General features: G+C 39.9%; 1 long non-coding RNA gene across 3 annotated transcripts; it reads left to right on the forward strand.

The window, feature by feature from the left end:
- The first annotated feature begins 6,070 nt into the window (after positions 1-6,070).
- Positions 6,071-13,354, forward strand: LOC133524256 (uncharacterized). 3 transcript variants are annotated; one of them, XR_009800357.1, is made up of 4 exons: positions 6,071-7,299; positions 9,533-9,700; positions 11,329-11,417; positions 12,562-13,354. It is a non-coding gene; the product is annotated as an uncharacterized LOC133524256 (long non-coding RNA). The 3 variants fall into 3 exon arrangements; XR_009800355.1 differs by lacking the exon at positions 9,533-9,700 and having other exon boundaries at positions 6,071-7,025; positions 7,121-7,299; XR_009800354.1 differs by lacking the exon at positions 9,533-9,700.
- Positions 13,355-13,569: the final 215 nt, after the last annotated feature.

The raw sequence follows: 13,569 nt of genomic DNA on the forward strand, positions 1-13,569 counted from the left end.
GACCCGAAATCTAGAATTTATTTATGAGTATTCGACAATGAGCCGCCGACACGTACGTACGTGGTCGCAATCGGATTAAGGCACTGAAGTTTTAACCTTGAATGGAGATGAAAATGTTAAAGTATGCTATTAGTTAACCAAATATTTTGTGTATGTTTTTCTACGTTTTACGACTGATGGAGATATTTTTGTACTAGTTATATACGTAATGGTTTTCGATTCTCTTTTGGAAGCCGGTGTGACATAATTATATCTCTGTTGGGATATTAAGTGATATATTCGGACTTGGGCTATTATTATATTTTTATTCGCTCTGATCTTGTCTTAAACTTTCTATAAATAGTAAGATGCGATTCGTGAATGTCAGTGAAAATTTCATTATTGGTAAATAAGCTTTGTACAGTTATCAACTTATCAAGATAATTTTATGAAGCCCAAACAAAGTGCTCGTTTGTATATTTTACAGACTTTCCATTAACAAAACAGTTTACCTAGTGGTTAGTAGGTACATACCATCTACTATAACATTGTGTTTCAGGTATTTTCTAAAATTCAAAAGCCGGGAATTTAATTCGCAACATTTAATTACCAACATTGGAACGGGTGAATCTGAATAAAAGTGTGTAAAACAAACCATGCTTATTTAAAATTAACCCTTTCATATAAATAATGACTAAAGCGAACGGCGTAGTTTTTATTAAAATTCTAATTCTTTTATTAAGCTCGGAAAACAAAAGGCCAGTATCAAGAAAAAAATATAAACTCGCCGCTGTTTTCCTTCAAGCCCAGAAACTGAGGAAATCAGTTCATTTGTGTGCAAGCAGCCGACTTAAATTATACACCTCGTAATTGGCTTCCATCCCTTCTCGTAAGCTGGGAGGTACTTAGAAGAAGCTGAAAAACAACTAACCGGGATTTCATTCAGCGGAGAGGTGTTAGTCAGACATTGAATGCAGCTCATTCTCCACAATTGAAATGGTAATGCGACCTCGGCTTCCTAATTGCCATGCAAATGTAGGCCGGCTTGGCAGCCAAGGTATTCCCTAACCTTAGAGTTTTTAGTGTTTGGAGAGGCGAGTTTTATATGAACGCATAGATGATCCGTTTTGCTTCTAATCCGGTTTGCTTCAATTATTACCGCGTTTTGCGCTTCGGTCCAGAAATATTTGGGGTTTTGTTTGCGAAAATTTGAACGAAGCTGGAACGTCTGTTGACTGAACTGATTAGGTGAAATGGGCCACAGAGCAACATTCCGCAGCATATAAGTTTTCTGGCCACGATTGAACGCTTAAAATGAATTGTGTCATATCAACTTAGCGTTTTACTAAGCCACATTTACCCAATTATATTAATAATTAGAGATAACTGTATAAATTTTGTAATTTTGTGTAGATGTGCGCGAATTTTGAGTACTCAAGTTAACATACAGTGTTTTATTTAGAGTGGAGCTGTAATTAAGACTACATTAGCATAGCCAATTTGACTAACATTCATGCCGTGTGCTGTTTAGTAGAACTTTAAACAATTAAGGTTATGTAAGTATTAAGTTCGTAAAATAAATGCAGCATTTAGGAAAGTTTGCATTATCAATTACCATGCCAAATAAAAATTCAGACGTATTTCTATGCCTCAAAAGGGAAAAACGGAACCCTTATAGAATAATTCGAGCGTCTATCTGTCCATCTATCACTGCCTGTTTGCTCTGAAAAGATTGGACCAATTAAGTTGAAATTTGGTATAAATATGTAAGTCTGTAACTCAAAGCCAGACATGTAATGTAAAAATTAATTTTAATCATAATCACTTAACACTTTTTATCTTTTTATGGCAAATGAGAAAAAGAAAAAAAGTTTTGCATACTATATCGTGTTATATATCGAAAGAAAGGGCTCAATGTGAGAACCTAATATATATATTAAATATACAGTGTAAACTCAATGAACCGGGAACAAGGAACCGGACGTGTTTTTTACGCCATAGAGAGTTTTCGTTGTAAACCGAGTTGCCTGTGAAAAAAGAACATTGTTAAAATTGTGCAAAAGCCGGTTTTGTAAGTACAATGTTTATTTACTCTCAATAGTCGCAATTTAAGCACAAACAATTTGTCCATAAAAATACACTGGCAATTTTCTACGCTTGTAAAAGTTTGTCTACGTTTTGCATAACTAACCTAGTTACAAGTGAAACATGCGAGTTTAACTACAAACAAGAATAAAATATGCAAATATGCGGAACCTAATCTGCAATTCCTGTCCATACATTGGCAGTAAACAGATTCATGACTGTTCATTTAAATGGTTCCCTATAATTATAAGTAAGGGTGTTATAACCGAACATATACAACTTTTTTGCAATTACGGGGCTGGTATATGTATGAATTGAGGCTCAGTAGGTATCGCTACACACCTACCTAAGCATGTAAGAAAATAAAAAAGTGATGGATAAAATCAATGACAGGTCCTCGATAGCTCAGTTGATTAACACGTTCAGAGCGCCGGTCTGAAATGTCGCAAGTTTTAATATTGCTCGTCACAGTGAATTTTTCTATTTTACATTTACGAGTATCTATTTTTCTTTCAGTAAAAAAAATTTAATATGCCTAGCAGATGTCTCTGCTTGATTTAAAAAAATAATTTAGTAGGTATTATGTTAAAAGTCGTGCAATCTGACCTCTATATTCACTTCGTAGAGAATAAGCTAAATGCTGTGGTTTTTACAGTACAGTAAGTACGTCCGTACTCCCTTAATCCTGAAACTTGTCGAATGTGCATTAGGCATTTAAACTGACATCTTACTATTCTTTGAGAAACTAGTTAAAAGTTAAATGGAGCGTCTTTGACAGTCACAAGTCGAACTCCTAGCGAAAGCTTTAACGTTCGTGACAAAGTTGTTCACATAACTACTTGGTTTCGTGGTCGGTCTATCCTGCAGACATAAAACTTAGGAGTTATTACTAAGACACAAATTCTGTGGAATCACAAAACGGGATGCATATTCACTGCTCAGCAATTTAGAAAAAATAAGGGCAAACGATTGGTGGAAGTTCGTAAAAGGACAAGAACACTCGAAAGCTCTAATCAAAGGGTTCAACAGCAAAACTGCAAGGGAGCTTCTAGGGCTCAAAAGATACAAAGCCTGCGCGGTGACCAGAATTTTGACTGGACACTGTAAATTGAACAAACACATGTTTCAAATCGGAAAGAAACAAGACGCGACATGCAGGTTCTGCCATGAGTCAGAGGAGACTGCAATGCACATTCTCTGCTCCTGTGGACCACTAATGTCAAAAAGAAGTACCCACCTAGGGCGGCACGTATTGCAACCCTATGAGGTACAGAACATTACGGCCCAAAGAATCTGGAATTTCCTAGATTCAACGGGCATCAGTAATGAACTTTAAAGGGCTGTCACAATAGACCAATGCCTGGTCGACGTGGCATTCAAAGGCCCACAAACTACAATAATAATAATAAAAAAAAAAAAAAAAAAAAAAACCGCTGCCACTGTCAGACGTCCTTTCAAATCAATTTTGCTAAAAATATATTTTTATACGCGATTTTTGCTTAAAAACGTGATAAATACCAATCAGTGAACACATTGACAACTACATCATGTGGTCGATTGAAATTACGCCCCGACCATGGGTCACAGTCACAATACCAACATTTGACATTTCATCGGCAAAACTACGCGTAGTTTAGCAATGATTACAAGGAGCAGAGCAAAAGCGGACACAACAAGCGCACGACCATCACCCCCGCCCGCCTCGTCCAGCTCCCCGTCCACATCGTCGTCAGGCGACGAGTTCGCGACAGCGCCTGACACAGACGGGTCCAGTGACGAGAGCGGGCCGCCACCGCCGCCGCCACGACCACCTGCGCGACGAGGGCGGCCACCGCTGCCGGCACGCTTGGGGCCTGCGGGACATCCTGCCCCGCCCACGGCTCCCGCTGCCGGTGGTATAGTGCGACGCATGAGATGGTCTCAATCCATTAATGAGAATGTCATGCGCGCCTATTATGGGGCTACAGAGGGGGGAACACAATTATCCGCGTATCGTTCAAGAATACTGCCTCTGTTTCAGGCTCTTGAACCTACCATCACCGTGTCGGAGCAACGACTATCGGATCAGGTGCGCGTCATTCAACGGTTAAAGCGGTTGGACGACGCGACACTTGACCGGCTTCGCCTGGAGGCTCTCTCTGCTCGCGCGGCCTCCACCTCTGTGTGGGATCTGCCCGCCACGACGCCGGATCCGGTGCCCGCACCCGACCTGGCACCGGGGGCGCCGCGGGTCGATTTCAGTACCGACGAGGGGGACTTTGCGAGTCAGAGCATGAGCACCCCTGCTAATGAGCAACTGAGGAGGACTTTGGATGAGGCAATTAAGCAGTATCGCTCCACAACTCACTCTAGGCCACGATTACCACGTCTGCCTATGAATAGACGCAACCTAGCGCTAGTGGGAGCCCTGAACGCTTTACTAGAGCCACACATACGGACTAGTAAAGATTTAGATGATACGCACTCGATCATGTACTGCGGAGCCATCGCGGCGTGCCGTGTTGCTCGAGTCAAGTTTCCGGACGCTGAACGTGCACCTAGGACCGTCGGAGGTGTGCCTGCATGGCAAGCGCGGATCGAGCGACGTATCACCTCGTTTAGGACTCTCATTGCAAAGCTGACCTGCTTCAGGGGGGGCAACAACCGCCCCCGAGTAATGCGCTTTGTGTACCAGGCATTCGCGGGGACGGATATCAGGCCCCGCGACTACATGGCCAATGTCACAGAGCGCATCGACTTTCTAAAGCAGAAAGTCTATGCATGGGCAAACCGTATTCGCCGCTACAGAGAGCGTGTGGACCGATTCCAGCAGAATCGTCTTTTTCAAAGTGACCAAAGGAAGGTATACAGAAGGTGGGAGGAAACCGACCCTCATGTGTCCGACGTGCGGCTGCCGGATGCTACTGCCATGACTGATTTCTGGCGTAGCATCTGGTCGGTGCCCGTTGAACACACGGAGGGCGAGTGGATAAACGTTGTCGAACGTGAGTGCGAGAATATCGAACCTATGGGGGCTACCACCATCAGCCCCGATGACGTAAGTTGTGCCATCCGTACGGTCCAGAACTGGAAAAGTCCTGGACCAGACGGATTGCACAACTTCTGGCTAAAATGGTTTCGGTGCTCGCACTCACGGTTGGCAACGCAGTTCCAACAAGCCCTCGAGCTTGGTTCCCTCCCTCCTTCCCTAACAACTGGAGTAACCTTCCTGCTCTACAAGTCCGGTAGTACCACGGAAGCGAAAAACTACAGACCCATCACGTGCTTGCCTACACTTTACAAGCTCCTTACATCCATTTTGAGAGCAAAAATTAACGCGCATATTGTCGCTAATAACATTTTGGCCACTGCTCAAAATGGATGTAGGGTTGGGTCCCGTGGTACTAAAGAGCTCCTCCTCATAGACATGACCATTTGCCAACAAATCCGGCGGAACAAGAGGGCCCTCTCAGCCGCTTGGATTGACTACAAGAAGGCCTATGATTCGGTGCCTCACTCATGGCTGGGGAGGGTCTTAGAGCTGTATAAAGTTGATACAGCTTTAAGAGCCTTCCTAAGCGCGTGTATGAGGCAGTGGACCACAGTCCTTTGTCAACCAGGAGGCGGGGATGACCGTCCTGGCCCGCAGGATTTTATAAGGATTGAGCGAGGAATATTCCAGGGTGATAGTCTGAGTCCCCTGTGGTTCTGCCTAGCTCTGAATCCCCTCAGCACCCTGCTGAAGGATTCGGGACTAGGTTGCCGGCTTCGGAGAGAGGGTGAAGTCGTTTCTCACCTTCTGTACATGGATGACCTCAAATTATTTGCACCAAATAGCCAAGACTTGTTGGAGCTACTGAAACCCACCGAAGTCTTCAGTAGTGCCATCAACATGGAGTTTGGTGTCGATAAATGTGCAGTTATGCATGTACAGCGGGGGAAGGTTGTAAATTCAACAAATTTACAACTATCTGAGGCAATGGCTTTCAGATCTATCTCTGAATCAGAAACCTACAAATACCTTGGTATGTCACACGGCCCTATTCGAAAAATGCAATACGGAAAAGATATGAGATCGTTAAGTTCTGGTTTAGATATAGATAAGTTCTCAATTAGATATCGTTTGTATGTGGTATAATTGACAGAAGCTGCACGATTCGGATGACCAATGTCACTTTGACGTTAGAATATCTTTGAAAGATCTTAGTCAGTGTTGCCAGATGGGTTTTGCGTTCCGTTACGTGCACCTCTTAAAAATAGTACGCAAATTCAAGTTGAGTACGCAGTATAAAATTTACGGTGCGTTCCTAAATAATATTAATCGGAAAACCACCGAATTTTATCGCTACTATAAAAATGTTGAAAATAGAACTTCACATATTTCGATAAAATATTTCTTGTTTAAGGAGACTCAATTCAATGCAAATTTGCCAACGGTGGCGTTTCGAAATGTAATACCGTCGCGGCGTCTGTCATACTTCGGTCTACTTAAACACGCTGCACGCTGCTGCGACGCGTCAGGGCCTACCGCGAACCACGTTCGACGTGTTGCCTCTCTGTCGCACTTATAAATTCGTACGTAAGTATGACAGGGAGGCAACACGTCGAACGTGGTTCACGGTAGGCCCTCTGTTCTGTGATTGTTAGGCAAACACAAACATTTTTTTTTTACAACGGACGCCCACGAGTATTCCTCTGCGTTGAAGTCATTGTTGAAGTTTGAAAACTCATAAAGTTTTGTTTTGTGAGTGAAACCGTGAATAATACTAAATAAAAATGTGTGACAGTGATCACAGTGATGAAAATATGTTGCCCACTACTCCTCAGGAAATATTAAAGCCTTTTCCGTTTATGTTGTTCCGTTGTTTGCTATTTTGACAACTTGAAAAGTTTTATCGGCAGTTTGCGTGTTATTACTGTGAAGTGTTTGGCCAAACCGCCGCTACCACTTTTGAAAGGATGCCACCCAAAAATCCAAAAATGTAAGTTACACAAAACAAAAAGAATTTATTTGCAGAAAAATATAGCTATTTGCCAGTTCCTTTGATCGTTAACTTATGTGACTGTTTTTTTTCAGTCGCTCGAACGCAGCACAAATTAGATTGCTCGTTGAATACATGTCACAGCACACCCGGTTCGCCAACCGGGAATTTGACGGGCCTCTAAGGACCCCAGAGGTACGAGGCGCAATGGGAGGCCCTTGCACAGGCCTTAAGGGAGCACGGGCCCAATAAGTCAGTGCAGGCATGGAAAGTGGTAAGTAAATATGCTTCCCATAGTTAAGATTTCCATCACTTAGTCCGCATAGAAGTCTTCCTAAACAAGACACTTTTTTATAATTATATAATATTGAATGAAATTACAGTGCAATCTGTGCATAGTAATAAAATGAAGTATAATAACTAATAAAATTAACATCTTAATGATTACTGAGGTCATGATAATGCAGGTCAAAGAGTCAGTTGCTTATTATAATGTTTTCTAAAAAAGGTATTTAATATGTATAGTTTTGCTGTAGTGACCCACTAGGCTAAACCGGTCGTCGAACATTTGATTTGATTTTAATTTCTTAATAATATTTATGAAGTGAGTAATCTAAGCTTTCTTATTTCTCTTTGCTTAAACTAAGACCATGAAGAGTTTATTGTGTCTTGTTTATTGTATCTGTTGAGTTAATGTCAGGCTAAGTAGTTTCTAAAAGTACTTTGCGATACAAGTGCAAAAAGTAGGAAATTACCTTTTTGCATGTATATTGTACATACAACGTCTTACAGTACATATGGCACTTTTCAATATATGCATGTATAGTGCTAGTTACTGCACTAGGGCGGTAAAGTAGCACAATATGTATTGCAATAGTACATTACGATACAAGTGCGAAAAATAGTTAATTTATTTATTTAATTAAACCTTTGGGAAACAAACAGGCAAAAACAACACACATAGTTAATCAGATTACACATCCACAAGCCAAACAGTTTCCACTAATGAGTAATAACAATTATGTTGCTCAGAAATTAACATTAATATCAAAACATGCAAAACTCAAATAACTCAAACTGTTGAAAACAATATTAACAAATTGGCAAGTATGCTGAAATATAGTAACTAATCAATATTATTATTAGCTGTACATTTTATTACAGAAACAAACTGTTGTAATGATAAATGGAATATATCAATATCAGAAAAAATTTCATTATAAGTTCTACACGCTCTAGCTAAGAACTTATTTCTTGCATATGTAGTACGACCAAAGTTAATTGCAAATAGGTTTGTGGAGCGAGTTCGCCGATCAGGACATCGAATTGAAATTTTAGACAAAAGATTGGGAGAATCAATAAGGCCATGTATGATTTTGAACAAAAATATCTGATCTCGAATTTCTCTACGGGGTTGAAGAGAGAAATTGTCAGGGCAAAAAGATTTAAATTTATATTAAATTTCATTGTTCTGATAAATTTGTTCTGAATTTTTTGAATTGTGTTAATGTGAACATTGAAATGAGGATTCCAGACTGTAGTAGCGTATTCTAAGTTGGACCTAACAAATGCGTTAAAGAGAAGTTGCAGAGTCTTAGGGTTTGTAAAATCCCTGCTTTGTCGGAAAATGAATCCCAACATTCTGTATGCTTTTGCTGAAATTTTGTCAATATGTGAAATAAATTGTAGTTCGCTATCAAGATTTAACCCCAGGTCCTTCACTTCAGACAAAACCCTTAAATTTTTGTTGTTTAATGAATAATTATACTCTATCTTATTGCGTTTTCTTGTAAATGTAATGGCACAGCATTTTTCGACATTCAAGTACAGTTCATTCATAGAACAATATAAACTCAGTCTATCAAGATCAGCTTGAAGTTTCATACAATCATCACTTGATTTAATAATGGTGTATATTTTAGTATCGGCATATAATAACAAGTCAGAAAATTTGAAACGAGTGGCGATAAATTAAAACACGACTGAAGGGAGTGTTTTAAATTGACACGAGTTGCGAATTACCTATTCGCACATGTATCGTACAACGTTTTACAGTACATAAGGTACCCTTTAAATGTTTGACACAGTAACGTAATATGGTAATTTTCGCACTAGTGCGGTAAAGTAGTACCATATGTACAGTCAGCGTCAAATACTTCGTAGTACACCATACTAAATATATGGTGTACCGAACTATTTGGCTACTTTGGTTGCTACAAAGTATTTGACGCTGACTGTACTGTAAAAGCTGTTTTAATACTATTAATAAGTATAGTTAGTGTATTAATTTTGCCATAATCGCATGCAGTTATGACTATGGGTATAAATATTGTTGAATTTATATAGCCGAGTCCACACAGAGCGACCGAGGAGGCGCGTGCGTTTTCCTTGCCCGAGCGCACGTCTACACTGGCCAGTTTGTGCGTGAGAATATTGCCTCACGCGTATGCTCGCTCTGTGTGGACCCGGCTAATCATGTATAAATGACAACAGATTTTATTCTCTAGGTGGGCACCTGCTCCCCGCTGGCGACACCCTTGCAGAAGCTAGCATTTTCAGATATATTTACTTTTTAAGTTTTTGGTTTGGTTTAACCGGAATTATTTTTACCCGACTATGAGAATGGGAAGGGTTATGATTTTAGCAGTCTACGTATGGATGCCGTATATATGCCGGTATGTTTTTGTTGTGTATAAATTACTAATCAATTTTGGTGAATGAGGTGTTTATAGGTTCATTTTTATGGGGTGACATAGACTACATAATAATATTTAACTGACTTTGGACAAGGAAGAGGTGCTATAGTTAAGAAAAAAATCATAGTCGGGTAAAAGTTTTTACAATCTTTTGCTTGTTTTCATTCTTATAACAAATATTTTAAACTTGCATGTGCTCATTGCCTCAGATTGACGACTACGTTGAGTTTTCGGGTGCTGGGAACAGTGTGGCTGGCAGCACGTTTTCTGCCACTGCTGAAAATCTCGTTGTTGTTCCAACAACCGCCACCGTTACTGCGGCCTTGCTCAGCGAACAACCCCACTTCTCCACCTCTCATTTGTCCTCGTCTCCCTCTCCTTCTGCCAGCCCTATACGCTCCACGCATTCAGTACTGCCCACAAGTCCTGGACTACCCGAACGTCCCTCTCTTGCCGCCCTTTCCGCCCGCTATGCCCGTCCCGCCCTTCTCGCTCGTTCCGCAATAACCGCCCAACCCGCACGTCTTGTCCTGCCTGCACGTCAAGTACACAGCTCTGTGTACGTGGATCCGCGCCCTGCACGCGTATCCACGTACACAGAGCTGTGTACTTGCCCCGCAACCGCACGACGGAACCGGCACCTTCGACAGCACAATTTAATCATCTGCAGCATGAGCATGATAATATTTTAAGAGTAATTAATTAATTTATGAACTAATAATTCTGTTTTAAGATCAGGTTGAGTACGAGAAACATTGTTTATTTAACTTGGGACAAGAAAAACAGTAACTTGGCAGTAAGAATGCATACATAAAGCCTGTAAGCTCCATACTTGACGTACCATTCCCTACAAGTGTTTCTCTTGCCTCCATATTTCGCTTACCCCATCTGACCTTATTTGTATTGATAAAACATACAAATAATAAATATATATATACGCGAGCAATCGCAAAATCTACATTTCGGGATTTCTCGTATCGTACAGTGCCGTTTAAATAAAATAACACCACCAACTACCCATAAGAGGGTTATTATGAAACTTATAATTAACATGCATTTTATTGAAAGGCTGGAATTTTATTTATCTTGAAATCTTGACCATGGTCATATGTTTGACTGGACGGTACACGGCAATGTTATTATTACTAATATATTTCATAACACTAGACTTATTCAATCCTAAGTAACCTATTAGCTTCTCATTCGTGTGCGGTATATATCAGCGTTTGGTAGTATCATAATAGTCAAATCTGGTGTTGGTTGTTGTTAATAGTTAAATGTTCATAAAATTTGACAACTTATTATAGTTATATTTTGTGTGAGTCAGTTATCATAACAGAAATAAGATATAAAGCTGTTAATACCGTAAATTGTGTATGGATAAGTTTGACTCAAATTCTGTATTCCCACAATAAGTAGGTATACGGGGAGCCCGTAAGAAATCAGTGGTATATGAAGGCTTTCTTGTGCAACTTTAGTATGAGCTGGAACAAGTAAATGTAGTTATGTAGAACAGATAATCTCCATTGTGGTAGATGGCGCTATTTATTATGTGCTCTGTGATACCACTTAGTTTAAACTTGCTATAACATATTTTATGTTGACAGGATATCCTGAACGAACTGAAAATTTTTAATGAGGCGCAGAAACAAAAATGGAGTGTTTTGAAGGAGGGGCACGACTTGTTGGCGAATCGGTAAGACTTTTAATACTGATATCAAAGAAAATTTGAAACAGGTGGATTCTCAAAGAAACCTTTGTAGCCACAGTAAATTTACTGCAATTTTTCGACACATGATTAAAACTTTTAGAACGTCATTTGACTTTGATCCTTATCCGTACACTGATATGTGTATAATTTGTTAAATATCAAAAAGTGGCGCCATCTAATAGATCAAAGGCCCGGGCCGGGTTATGCCCGGTAATATGGCGCCCCTTTCTGATATTTAACAAATTTGACACATCAGTAAAAGAATAAGGATCAAAGTCAAATGGCGTTCTAAAAGTTTTAATCGTGTGCCTAAAGATGGCAGTAAATCTGCTGTAGCTACAAAATTTTCATTGACAATCCACCTCTATTTCAAATTTTCTTTGCTCATATCAACTAACAAATAAACGTATTATTTATTGTTTAAGTAGTATGTACTAGTAATAACACGCGAACGAATGAACAAGCACTCCTACCCTGAGGTTGAACTACCTGACTAATTATAGGTTCATCCTCTGACCTTTCCAAGGAGCAAGATCTTATTTTCGTGTATGAGAGCCTTTGGAATACAATATTATTAACGCCCGAATGAGTGCTACCGCGTTTAATTTCGCCACTAGGGGTGCTAGTGTAGACGGAGGTCTTTCGAAATGTCAAATGCATAGCTTTTTTATCGTGAATTTCTACTCCTCATTCATAATTGTGGTAAATCTTATTTCATCTTTGATTAGTTAGTCACCAAACAAAAGTAACTCAAATAGCCGGGTCCACACAGAGCGAGCATACGCGCCAGGCAACTTCCTCACGCACAAAACGGCCAGTGTAGACGTGCCTCGGACGAGGCGGAGCGCGCGTTTTCCTCGCCCTAGTGCGCCGCCTCGGCCGAGGCACGTCTACACTGGCTGGGATTACCATCGAATCGTCTAATGTCGGTTTTGTTCCTTTGGGTTTGTTGTACCTAGTGACATGTTTTTTAAACGATTGCAACGCCATCTGCGAGTTGCTCGAGAGACTCAACTTACACACATATATGGATGTGGCTTCAAAAGTAATCACCGTTAATATCTCGTACCTTGAATAAAGGACCCACTTCTTAATTATTATTATAAATTATATTTTGGTATTGTTCCAGTATTAACACATTGGAGGACACCGAGATTATTGAGAACTTGGAAGACACAGTTATAATGGAAGAGGAAGACGTCTGAGCTAAGCGCTGTCCTCGCACCCTCCGTCTAGTTTACGTTTACGGCCATATCAAAAATACACACCGTATGTTTATTAGGGTTCCGTACCAAAAAGGTACAAAAGGAACCCTTATGGTGCTATTGCTAAATATCTCGAGAAGTACTTAAGCTATCGATGTGAAATTTGGAATAGTAATGAATAACGCTGACCCAAACATATTGGATGTGTATTTATTTTATTTTATTTGTAAGTATTAATAATGGAAAATTCCCAATATGAAGAGGGGGTAAAATTGCAAAGTCTAGTTAAATAGGTCAAGTGGGGTATCATTTGAAAGAGCTCAAATTGAAAATTACAAAACAATTTTTTATTTTCATTGTGAAAAAAAAATTTACGTATGAAGGAAAATGTGAAAATAATACCATCCCCCCCCCCCTCTCTCATCTCCGAAGTTTAAGAATAAAAATTGTTTTTTTTACATTGGTCAAGTCTTTCATGAGAAAATTTGAAGTTTGTACGGAACCCTCGGTGTGCGAGGTAAACGAACTCGCACTTGACCGGTTATTCTTATTGCCCATAAGGCCCGTCCTTAGATATATGTCAATGATTACGGTGATCTCGAAAATGGCTCAAATGATTTCAATTAAATTTGCTATATGGGGGTTTTCGGGGCGTTTTTGAGTTTTTACCTATTTGTTTTCCGAGCAAAAGGAATTAAAGTTTACTGATTTTGAAAACTGTGTTTTATTAGTAAAATAATGTTCTGATTACATTTCTTGAAAGAAAATACATACTTATTTAGTATATTACTACATAGAGCGGGAAAAAGGGATTTGGTTCATACACATTTTATAATATGGTTAACTCTTTCCCATTTTTCCTGTAGCCATAACAAAGTTAAGGGAATCTATTAGCATTGCGCATTTTTCTACGTTTTGTATATTAGGTAGGT

The sequence above is a fragment of the Cydia pomonella genome, chromosome 13, assembly GCF_033807575.1.
Source record: "Cydia pomonella isolate Wapato2018A chromosome 13, ilCydPomo1, whole genome shotgun sequence".
NCBI lineage: Eukaryota > Metazoa > Arthropoda > Insecta > Lepidoptera > Tortricidae > Cydia > Cydia pomonella.